The sequence below is a fragment of the Heptranchias perlo genome, chromosome 33 (assembly GCF_035084215.1).
Source record: "Heptranchias perlo isolate sHepPer1 chromosome 33, sHepPer1.hap1, whole genome shotgun sequence".
In the NCBI taxonomy this organism is placed as follows: Eukaryota; Metazoa; Chordata; class Chondrichthyes; order Hexanchiformes; family Hexanchidae; genus Heptranchias; species Heptranchias perlo.
The window spans coordinates 32,969,941-32,982,505 of record NC_090357.1 but is presented as its reverse complement, the minus strand read 5'-3'; positions in this window follow the sequence as shown (position 1 = coordinate 32,982,505).

Here is a 12,565-nt window from a genome sequence, read left to right as displayed (position 1 = left end):
CCTTGCGTCAGTGGCTCTGTGCAGACCGGGTGTCAGTGTGTCTGTACAGACCTGGAGTCAGTGTCCCTGTGCAGACCGGGATTGAATTGCTCTGTGCAATCAGGGAGTCGGTGATTCTTTCCGGACTTGAAGTCGGTGACACTGTGCAGACCGGAAGTCAGTTACTCTGTACAGACCGGGAGGAAGTGACTTTGTGTCTTGCGGGATTCAATTATTCTCTGCAGACCTGGAGTCAGTGAATCTGTACAGACCGGGAGTTAGTGGCTCTGTACAGACCGGGAGTCAGTGATTCTGTCCAGACCGGGTGTCAGTGAGTCTTTACAGACCGGGAGTCAGTAACTCTGAACAGACCGAGTGTTTGTGACACTGCCCAACCGGGAGTCAGTGACGCTGTTCGACCGGGAGTCAGTGATGCTGTGCAGACCAGGAGTCAGTTACTCTGCACAGACCGGGAGTCGGTGATTCTGTGCGGCCCGGGAGTCAGTTACTCTGTCCAGACCGGGAGTCAGTGAATCTGCATCGACCGGAAGTCAATTACTATGTAAAGACCGGGAGTCAGTGACACTGTTCAGACCGGGAGTCAGTGACTTTGCACAGACTGGGTATCAATGACTCTCTGCAGACCGGGAGTCAGTGAGTCTTCATAGACCGGGAATCAGTTACTCTTTACAGACGTTGGGTCAGTGACTCTCTTCAGACCGGGAGTCAGTGACTGTACAGGCCAGGAGTCAGTGTCTCTGTACAGACCGGAATCAGTGAATCTGTACAGGGCGGGAGTGCGTGAATCTTAATGGACCGGAATCAGTGACTCTGTTCAGACAGTGAGTCAGTCAAACTGTGCGGACCTGACTTCAGTGTTTCTGTACAGACCGGGTGTCAATGACTGTGTGCAGACCTGGAGTCAGTGTCCCTGGGCAGACCCGGATTCAATGGCTCTGTGCAGACCGGGAGTCGGTGATTCTGTACGGATTTGAAGTCGGTGATTCTGACGGAAGTCAGTGACCCTGCATTGACAGGAAGTCAGTTACTCTGTACCGACCGGGAGTCAGTAACTCTGAACAGACCGAGTGTTTGTGACTCTGCCCAACCGGGAGTCAGTGACGCTGTCCGACCGGGAGTCAGTGATGCTGTGCAGACCAGGAGTCAGTTACTCTGCACAGACCGGGAGTCGGTGATTCTGTCCGTACCGCAAGTCGGTGACTCTGTACAGACCGGCCGTCAGTGATTCTGTGCGGCCCGGAAACAGTAAATCTGTACAGGGCGGGAGTCCGTGAATCTTAATGGAACGGAATCAGTGACTCTGTTCAGACAGTGAGTCAATGAAACTGCACAGAACTGGAGTCAGTGGCTCTGTACAGGCCGTGTGTCAGTGTCTCTGTACAGAACGGGTGTCAGTGAGTCTTCATAGATCGGGAGTCAGTAAGTCTGTACAGACCGGGAGTCAGTGACTCGGTCCAGGCCGGGGTGTCAGAGGCTCTGTTAGACCGGGAATCAGTAACTCTGTCCGGTCCTGCAGTCAGTGACTCTGTCCAGGCCGGAATCAGTTGATATGTACAGACAGGGAGTCAGTGAATCTCTGCAGACCAGGAGTCAGTGACTTTGTCCAGACGGAAGGTCAGTGACACTCCACAGACCGGCAGGCAACGAGTCTTCATAGACCCGGAGTCAGTAACTCTGAACGGACCGACAGTTAGCCACTCTGTTCAGAACTGGAGTCAGTGACTCTGCACAGACCGGGAGTCAGTGACCCTGTAAAGACCGGAATCATTGACTCTGTACAGACAGTGAGTCAATGAATCTGTACAGACCTGGATTCAGTGGCTCTGCACAGACCATGTGTCAGTGGCTCTGTACAGTCCGGGTGTCAGTGATTCTGTACAGACAGGAAGTCAGTGACTCTGTACAGGCCGGGGAGTCAGTGACTCTGCACAGACCTGAAGTTAGTGGCTCCATACATTCCGGGTGTCTGTGACTCTGCACAGAGCAGGTGTCAAAGACTCTGCACAGAGAGGGATTCAGTGACTCTGTACAGACCGGTAGTCAGTGGCTTTGTAAGACCACGAGTCAGTAACTGTTCAGACCGGGCGTCCGTGACACCGTACAAAACGGGAGTCAGATGATTCTGTACAGACCTGGAGTCAGTGCCTCTGTACGGACCAAGAGTCAGTGAGTCTGTACAGACCGGGAGTCAGTGACTTTGTACAGTCGGGGAGTCACTGATTCTGTACAGACCTGGAGTCAGTGAAGCTGCACAGACCGGGTGTCAGTGACTCTCTACAGACCTGGAGTGAGTGAGTCTGCACAGACCTGGAGCAAGTGACGCTGTCCGACCGGGAGTCAGTGATGCTGTGCAGACCAGGAGTCAGTTACTCTGCACAAACCGGGAGTCGGTGATTCTGTCCGTACCGCAAGTCGGTGACTCTGTACAGACCGGCCGTCAGTGATTCTGTGCGGCCCGGGAGTCAGTTACTCTGTCCAGACCGGGAGTCAGTGAATCTGCATCGACCGGAAGTCAATTACTATGTACAGACCGGGAGTCAGTGACACTGTTCAGACCGGGAGTCAGTGACTTTGCACAGACTGGGTATCAATGACTCTCTGCAGACCGGGAGTCAGTGAGTCTTCATAGACCGGGAATCAGTTACTCTTTACAGACGTTGGGTCAGTGACTCTCTTCAGACCGGGAGTCAGTGACTGTACAGGCCAGGAGTCAATGTCTCTGTACAGACCGGAAACAGTGAATCTGTACAGGGCGGGAGTCCGTGAATCTTAATGGGACGGAATCAGTGACTCTGTTCAGACAGTGAGTCAGTCAAACTGTGCGGTCCTGACTTCAGTGGTTCTGTACAGACCGGGTGTCAATGACTGTGTACAGACCTGGAGTCAGTGGCCCTGGGCAGACCCGGATTCAATGGCTCTGTGCAGACCGGGAGTCGGTGATTCTGTACGGATTTGAAGTCGGTGACTCTGACGGAAGTCAGTGACTCTGCATTGACAGGAAGTCAGTTACTCTGTACCGACCGGGAGTCAGTGACTCTGTGCATAGCGGGTATCAGTGACTGTCTGCAGACCTGGAGTCAGTGAATCTGTGCAGACCGGCAGTCAGTAATTCAGTCCAGACCGGGTGTCAGTGAGTCTTTACAGACCGGGAGTCAGTAATTCTGAACAGACCGAGTGTTAGTGACTCTGTCCAACCGGGATTCAGTGACGCTGTACGACCGGGAGTCAGTGATGCTATACAGACCTGGAGTCAGTGACTCCACACAGACCGGGAGTCAGTTACTCTGTATAGAATGGGAGTCAATTACTCTGAACAGGCTGGGAGTCAGCGACTCTGTGCAGTTCGGTATCATTGATTATGCACAGATCTGGAGTCAGCGACTCTGTACAGAGCGGGAGTCAGTGATTCTGTGCCGACTGGAAGTCAGTTACTCTGTACAGACCGGGATCAGTGACTCTGTGCAGACAGTGAGTCAGTGAATCTGCACAGACCTGGATTCAGTGGCTCTGCACAGACCGAGTGTCAGTGGCTCTGTGCAGTCCGGGTGTCAGTGATTCTGTACAGACAGGAAGTCAGTGACTCTGTACAGGCCGTGGAGTCAGTGACTCTGCACAGACCTGAAGTCAGTGGCTCCATACATTCCGGGTGTCTGTGACTCTGCACAGAGCAGGTGTCAAAGACTCTGCACAGAGAGGGATTCAGTGACTCTGTACAGACCGGTAGTCAGTGGCTTTGTAAGACCACGAGTCAGCAACTCTGTTCAGACCGGGCGTCCGTGACTCCGTACAAAATGGGAGTCAGATGATTCTGTACAGACCTGGAGTCAGTGCCTCTGTACGGACCAAGAGTCAGTGAGTCTGTACAGACCGGGAGTCAGTGACTTTGTACAGTCGGGGAGTCACTGATTCTGTACAGACCTGGAGTCAGTGAAGCTGCACAGACCGGGTGTCAGTGACTCTGTACAGACCGGAATCAGTGACTCTGTACTGACAAGGAGTCAGTGAGTCTGTGCATACCGAAAGTCAGTGAATCTGTACAGACCGGCACTCGGTGACTCTGTCGGACCGGGAGTCACTGAGTCTGTACGGACGTGCAGTCAGTGTCTCTGTACAGACAGTTAGTCAGTGAATCAGTACAGACCTGGAGTCAGTGGCTCTGTACAGACCGGGTGTCAGTGACTCAAAGCAGACCTGGAGTCAGTGTCGCTGCGCAGACCGGATTCAATGGCTCTGTGCAGACCGGGAGTCGGTGATTCTGTACGGACTTGAACTCGGTGACTCTGTGCAGACCGGTAGTCAGTGGCTCTGTCAGACCGGGAGTCAGTGACGCTGTACGACGGGGTGTCAGTGATTCTCTACAGAGTCACTGCCTTCCGGTCTGTGCAGAGTCACTGACACGGAGAGTTCGTGACGCTGTACAGACCTGGAGTCAGTGACTTTTTACAGACAGGGGTCAGTGAATCTGCACATATGGAGAATCAGTGAATCTGTGCATACCGGGAGTCAGTGACTCTGTAGGACCGGGCATCACTGACTCTGTACGGACCTGGAGTCAGTGTCTCTGTACAGACAGTCAGTCAGTGAATCTGTACAGACCTGGCGTCAGTGGCTCTGTGCAGAACGGGTGTCAGTGTCTCTGTACAGACCTGGAGTCAGTGTCCCTGTGCACACCGGGATTCAATTGCTCTGTGCAGTCAGGGAGTCGGTGATTCTTTACGGACTTTAAGTCGGTGACACTGTGCACACCGGAAGTCAGTGACTCTGCGGAGACCGGAAGTCAGTTACTCTGTACAGACCGGGAGCAAGTGACTTTGTGTGCAGCGGGATTCATTTACTCTCTGCAGACCTAGAGTCAGTGAATCTGTACAGACCGGGAATCAGTAACTCTGTACAATCCTGCAATCAATGACTCTGAACAGATCGGGATTCATTGACTGTACAGACAGGGAGTCAGTGAATCTGTGCAGGCCGGGAGTCCGTGACTCTGTATGGACCGGAATCAGTGACTCTGTTCAGACAGTGATTCAGTGAAACTGTGCAGACCTGGAGTTAGTGGCTCTGCACAGATCGGGTGTCAGTGACTCTGTACAGACCTGGAGTCAGTGACTTTGTCAGGACCGGGAGTCGGTGACTTTTTACAGACGGGGTGTCAGTGTCTCTCTGCAGACCGGAAGTCAGTGACTCTGTACAGACAGTCATTCAGTGAATCTGTGCAGACCAAACGTCAGTGGCTCTGAACAGAACGGGTGTCGGTGACTCTGTACAGACGTGCATTCAGTGTTCCTGTGCAGACCGGGATTCAATTGCTCTGTGCAGACCGGGAGTCGGTGATTCTGTACGGACTTGAACTCGGTGACTCTGTGCAGACCGGCAGTCAGTGGCTATGTCACACCGGGTATCAGTAACTCTGTACAGTCCTGCAGTCATTGACTCTGTCCGGGCCGGGAGTCAGTGGCTTTGTGCAGACGGGGTGTCAGTGATTCTCCAGAGAGTCACTGCCTTCCGGTCTGTGCAGAGTCACTGACACCGAGAGTTCGTGACGCTGTACAGACCTGGAGTCAGTGAATCTGTACAGACCGGGAGTTAGTGGCTCTGTCCAGACCGGGAGTCAGTGATTCTGTCCAGACCGGGTGTCAGTGAGTCTTTACAGACCGGTAGTCAGTAACTCTGAACAGACCGAGTGTTTGTGACTCTGCCCAACCGGGAGTCAGTGACGCGGTACGACCGGGAGTCAGTGATGCTGTCCAAACCTGGAGTCAGTGTCCCTGGGCAGACCCGGATTCAATGGCTCTGTGCAGACCGGGAGTCGGTGATTCTGTACGGATTTGAAGTCGGTGACTCTGACGGAAGTCAGTGACTCTGCATGGACAGGAAGTCAGTTACTCTGTGCCGACCGGGAGTCAGTGACTCTGTGCATAGCGGGTATCAGTGACTCTCTGCAGACCGGGAGTCAGTAATTCTGAACAGACCGAGTGTTAGTGACTCTGTCCAACCGGGAGTCAGTGACGCTGTACGACCGGGAGTCAGTGATGCTATACAGACCTGGAGTCAGTGACTCCACACAGACCGGGAGTCAGTTACTCTGTATAGAATGGGAGTCAATTACTCTGAACAGGCTGGGAGTCAGCGACTCTGTGCAGTTCGGAATCATTGATTATGTACAGACCTGGAGTCAGCGACTCTGTACAGAGAGGGAGTCATTGATTCTGTACCGACCGGAAGTCGGTGACTCTGTACGGACCGTGAATCAGTAACTCTGTCCGGTCCTGCAGTCAGTGACTCTTTACAGACCGGAATCGGTGAATCTGTACAGACACGGAATCACTGAATCGCTACAGGCCGGGAGTCCGTGACTCTGTATGGACCGGAATCAGTGACTCTTTTCAGACATTGTGTCAGTGAACCTGTGCAGACCTGGATTCAGTGGCTCTCTCCAGATTGGGTGTCAGTGACTCGGTACAGACCGGAAGTCAGTGATTCTGTAGATACCGGAACTCAGTGGGTCTGTAAGACAGGGAGTCAGTATCTCTGTACAGACCTTGCGTCAGTGACTCCGTACAGACCCGGAGTCTGTCAGTCTGTACAGACCGGGAGTTAGTGACACTGTGCAGTCAGGGTGTCAGTGATGATGCACAGACCTGGAGTCAGCGACTCTGTACAGAGCGGGAGACAGTGATTCTGAACCGACCGGAAGTCGGTGACTCTGTACAGACCGGAATCAGTGACGCTGTGCAGACAGTGAGTGAGTGAATCTGCGCAGACCTGGAGTCAGTGGATCTGTACAGACCGGGTGTCTGTGACTCTTTACAGACCGGGTGTCAGTGAGTCTTCATAGATCGGGAATCAGTGAATCTGTACAGAGATTGAGTCAGTGAATCTGCACAGACCTGGAGTCAGTGACTCTGTACGGACCGGGAGTCAGTGAATTTGTGCAGAGTAACTGCCTTCCGGTCTGCACAGAGTCACTGACACCGAGAGTTCGTGAGTCTGTACAGACCGGAATCTGTGACTCTTTACAGACAGGGAGTCAGTGAATCTGTACATACCGAGACTCATTGAATCTGTACAAACCGGGATTCAATGACTCTGTAGGACCGGGAGTCACTGACTCTGTACGGACCTGGAGTCAGTGTCTCTGTACAGACTGGGTGTCAGTGATTCTGTACAGACCTGGAGTCAGTTTCCCTGTGCAGACCGCGATTCAATGGCTCTGTGCAGACCGGGAGTCGGTGATTCTGTACGGACTTGAAGTCGGTGACTGTGCAGACCTGAAGTCAGTGACTCTGTACAGACCGGGAGTCAGTGACTCTGTGCATAGCGGGATTCAGTGACTCTCTGCAGAACTGAAGTTAGTGAATCTGTACAGACCGGGAGTCGACGATTCTGTCCTGACGAGGAGTCAGTGAGCCTTTAAGACCATGAGTGAGTAACTCTGAACAGAACGAGTGTTAGTGACTCTGTCCAACCTGGAGTCAGTGACGCTGTACGACCGGGAGTCAGTGATGCTGTACAGGCCTGGAGTCAGTGACTCTGCACAGACCGGGAGTCAGTTACTCTGTTTTGAACGGGAGTCAATTACTCTGTACAGGCCGGGAGTCAGCGTCTCTGTGCAGTTCGGAATCATTGATTATGTACAGACCTGGAGTCAGCGCCTCTGCACAGAGCGGGAGTCAGTGATTCTGTACCGACCGGAAGTCGGTGACTCTGTACAGACCGGAATCAGTGACTCTGTACAGACAGTGATGAGTGAATCTGCGCAGATCTGGAGTCAGTTGCTCTGCACAGACTGGGTGTCAGTGTCTCTGTACAGACCGGGTGTCAGTGAGTCTTCATAGATCGGGAACCAATGACTCTGTACAGACAGTGAGTTAGTGAATCTGCACAGACCTGTAGTCAGTGGCTCTGTTAAGATCGGCTGTCAGTGACTCTGTCCAGGCCGGAAGTCAGTGACTGTGTCCAGGCCGGGGAGTCAGTGGTTTTGTACAGACCTGGAGTCAGTGACTCTGTACGGACCGGGAGTCAGTGACTTTGTGCAGACGGGGCGTCAGTGACTCTGCAGAATAACTGCCTTCCGGTCTGTACAGAGTCACTGACACCGAGAGTTCCTGACTCTGTACAGACCGGAATCAGTGACTCTGTACAGACAGGGAATCAGTGAATCTGTACATACCGAGTGTCAGTGAATCTATACAGACCGGGAGTCAGTGACTGTGTAGGACCGGGAGTCACTGACTCTGTACGGACCTGGAGTCAGTGACTCTGCACAGCCATCAGTCAGTGAATCTGCACAGACCTGGAGTCAGTGGCTATGTATAGACCGGTTCTCAGTGACTCTGTACAGACCTGGAGTCAGTGTCCCTGTTCAGACCGGGATTCAATGGCTCTGTGCAGACCGGGAGTCGGTGATTCTGTACGGACTTGAAGACGGTGACTGTGCAGACCGGAGGTCCGTGACTCTGCATAGACCGGAAGTTAGTTACACTGTACAGACCGGGAGTCAGTGACTCTGTGCATAGCGGGATTCAGTGACTCTCTGCAGACCTGGAGTCAGTGAATCTGAACAGACCGAGTGTTAGTGACTCTGTCCAATCGGGAGTCACTGATGCGGTACGACCGGGAGTCAGTGATGCTGTACAGACCTGGAGTCAGTGAATCTGTATAGAACGGGAGTCAATTACTCTGTACAGGCCGGGAGTCAGCGACTCTGTGCAGTTCGGAATCATTGATTATGTACAGAACTGGAGTCAGCGACTCTGTACAGAGCGGAAGTCAGTGATTCTGTACCGACCGGAAGTCGGTTACTCTGTACAGTACGGAATCAGTGACTCTGTGCAGACAGTGAGTCAGTGAATCTGCACAGACCTGCAGTCAGTGGCTCTGTGCAGGCCGGGTGTCAGTGAGTCTTCATAGATTGGGAGTCATTAAGTCTGTACAGACGTGAGGCAGTGACTCGGTATAGGCCGGGGATTCAGTGACTCTGTGCAGATCGGAATCATTGACACTGTACGGAGAAGGAGTCAGTGACTCTGTACAAACCGGTAGTCAGTGGCTCTGTAAGATCGGGAATCAGTAATTCTGTACAGTCCTGCAATCAGTGACTCTGTACGGACCGGGATTCAGTGACTTTGTATAGCCGGGGTGTCAGTGACTCTGCACAGACCGGGAGTCAGTGAATGTACAGACAGGGAGTCAGTAAATCTGTACAAGTCGGGAATCCGTGACTCTGTATGGACCGGAATCAGTGACTCTGTTCAGACAGTGAATCAGTGAAACTGTGCAGACCTGGTGTCAATGGCTCTGTGCAGATCGGGTGTCAGTGACTCTGCACAGACCGGAATCAGTGACTCTGTACAGACAGTGAGTTAGTGAATCTGCGCAGATCTGGAGTCACTGGCTCTGTGCAGACAGTGAGTTAGTGAATCTACACAGAGCTGGAGTCAGTCGCTCTGCACAGATCGGGTGTCAGTGACTCTGTACAGACCGGAAGTCAGTGACTTTTTTCCAGACCTGGAGTCAGCGACTCTGCACAGAGCGGGAGTCAGTGATTCTGTCCCGACCGGAAGTCGGTGACTCTGTACAGACCGGAATCAGTGACTCTGTACAGACAATTAGTCAGTGAATCTGTACAGACCTGGATTCAGTGGCTCTCTACAGACCGGGTGTCAGTGAGTCTTAATAGATCGTTAATCAGTGACTCTGTACAGACAGTGAGTTAGTGAAACTGCACAGACCTGGAGCCAGTGGCTCTGTACAGATCGGAATCATTGACTCTGCACATTCCTGCAGTCAGTGACTCTGTACGGACCGGGAGTCAGTGAATCTGCACAGACCGGGAGTCAGTGACAGTACAGGCCGGGAGTCGGTGTCTCTGTACAGACCGGAATCAGTGAACCTGCACAGAAAGTGAGTCAGTGAAACTGTGCAGACCTAGAGTCAGTGAAACTGTACAGACCGGGATTTAATGGCTCTGTGCAGACCAGGAGTCAATGATTCTGTCCAGACCGGGAGTCAGTGAGTCTTTACAGACAGGGAGTCAGTAACTCTGAATGGACCGAGTGTTACTGACTCTGTGCAACCGGGAGTCAGTGACACTGTACGACCGGGAGTCAGTGATGCTGCATCGACTTGGAGTCAGTGACTCTGCACAGACCGGGAGTCGGTTACTCTGCATCGAACGGGAGTCAATTACTCTGTACAGGCCGGGAGTCAGCGAATCTGTGCAGTTCGGAATCATTGATTATGTGCAGACCTGGAGTCAGCGACTCTGCACAGAGCGGGAGTCAGTGATTCTGTACCGACCGGAATCAGTGACTCTATACTGACCGGAATCAGTGACTCTGTACAGGCAGTGAGTTAGTGAATCTGCACAGACCTGGAGACAGTGGCTCTGCGCAGGCCGGGTGTCAGTGACTCTTTACAGACCGGGTTTCAGTGAGTTTTCATAGATCGGGAGTCAGTAAGTCTGTACAGACCGGGAATCAGTGACTCGGTACAGGCCGGGGAGTCAGTCAATCTGCACAGCTGGGAATCATTGACTCTGTAGAGAGAGGGAGTAAGTGGCTCTGTGCAGTCCTGCAGTCAGTGACTATGTGCAGACCGGAATCAGTGAATCTGTACAGATAGGGTATCAGTGAATCTGTACAGGCCGGGAGTCCGTGACTCTGTATGCACCGGAATCAGTGACTCTTTTCAGACAGTGAGTCAGTGAAACTGTGCAGATCTGGAGTCAGTGGCTCTCTACAGATCGGGTGTCAATGACTCTGTACAGACCGAAGTCAGTGACTCTGTAGAGACCGGGGGTCAGTGGCTCTGTAATACCGGGAGTCAGTAACTCCGTACAGACCGGGCGTCAGTGACTCCGTATTGACCCGGAGTCTGTGAGTCTGCACAGACCGGGAGTCAGTGACTCTGTACAGTAGGGGAGTCATTGATTCTGTACAGACCTGGAGTCGGTGACTCTGTCCAGGCCGGGTGTCAGTGACTCTGTACAGTCGGGGAGTCATTGATTCTGTACAGACCTGAGTCGGTGACTCTGTACAGGCCGGGAGTCAGTGACTCTGTACAGTTCTGAATCATTCATTATGTACAGACCTGGGGTCAGCGACTCTGTACAGACCGGGAGTCAGTGAATCTGCTCGACCGGAAGTCAATTACTATGTACAGACCGGGAGTCAGTGACTTTGTTCAGACCGGGAGACAGTTACTTTGTACAGACTGGGTATCAATGACTCTCTGCAGACCGGGAGTCAGTGATTCTTCACAGACCGTGAGACAATAACTTTGAACGGAACGAGAGTTCGTGACTCTGTGCAGACCTGGAATCCGTGACACTGCACAGACCGGGAGTCAGTGACTCTGTCCAGGCCGGGAGTCGGTGACTCTGTACAGAACTGAATCAGTGACTCTGTTCAGACAGTGAATCAGTGAAACTGTGCAGACCTGGAGTCAGTGACTGTGCACAGATCGGGTGTCAGTGACTCTGTACAGAGCTGGAGTCAGTGACACTGTAAGGACCGGGAGTCGGTGACTTTGTACAGACGGGGTTTCAGTTACTCTCTGCAGAGTCACTGCCTTCCGAACTGTACAGAGTCACTGACACCGAGAGTTCGTGACTCTGTACAGACCGGAATCAGTGACTCTGTACAGACAGGGAGTCAGTGAATCTGTACATACCGAGAGTCAGTGAATCTGTACAGACCGTGAGTCAGTGACTGTGTAGGACCGGGAGTCACTGACTCTGTACGGACCTGGAGTCAATGTCTCTGTACAGACAGTTCTTCAGTGAATCTGGACAGACCTGGCGTCAGTGTCTCTGTACAGACCGGGTGTCAGTGACTCTGTACAGAACTGGATTCAGTGTCCTTGTGCAGACCGGAATTCAATGGCTCTGTGCAGACCGGGAGTCGGTGATTCTGTACGGACTTGAAGTCGGTGACTGTACAGACCGGAAGTCAATGACTCTACATAGACCGGAAGTCAGTTACACTGTACAGACCGGGAGTCAGTGACTCTGTACAGACAGTGAGTTAGTGAAACTGCACAGACCTGGAGTCAGTGGCTCTGTACCGATCGGGTGTCAGTGACTCTGCACAAACCGGGTGTCCGTGAGGCTTCATAGATCGGGAATCAGTGACTCTGTACAGACAGTGAGTTAGTGAAACTGCACAGACCTGAGTCAATGGCTCTGTACAGATCGGAATCATTGACTCTGTACATTCCTGCAGTCAGTGACTCTGTACGGACCGGGAGTAAGTGACTCTGCACAGCCCGGGAGTCAGTGACTGTGCAGGCCGGGAGTCAGTGTCTCTGTGCAGACCGGAATCAGTGAATCTGTACAGACAGGGAGTCAGTGAATCTGTACAGGCCGGGAGTCCGTGACTCTGTATGGACCGGAATTAGTGACTCTGTTCACATAGTGAGTCAGTGAAACTGTGCATACACAGAGTCAGTGAATCTGTACAGACCGGGATTTAGTGGCTCTGTGCAGACGAGGAGTCAGTAGCTTTGAACAGACCGAGTGTTAATGACTCTGTCCAACCGGGTTTCAGTGACACTGTACGACCGG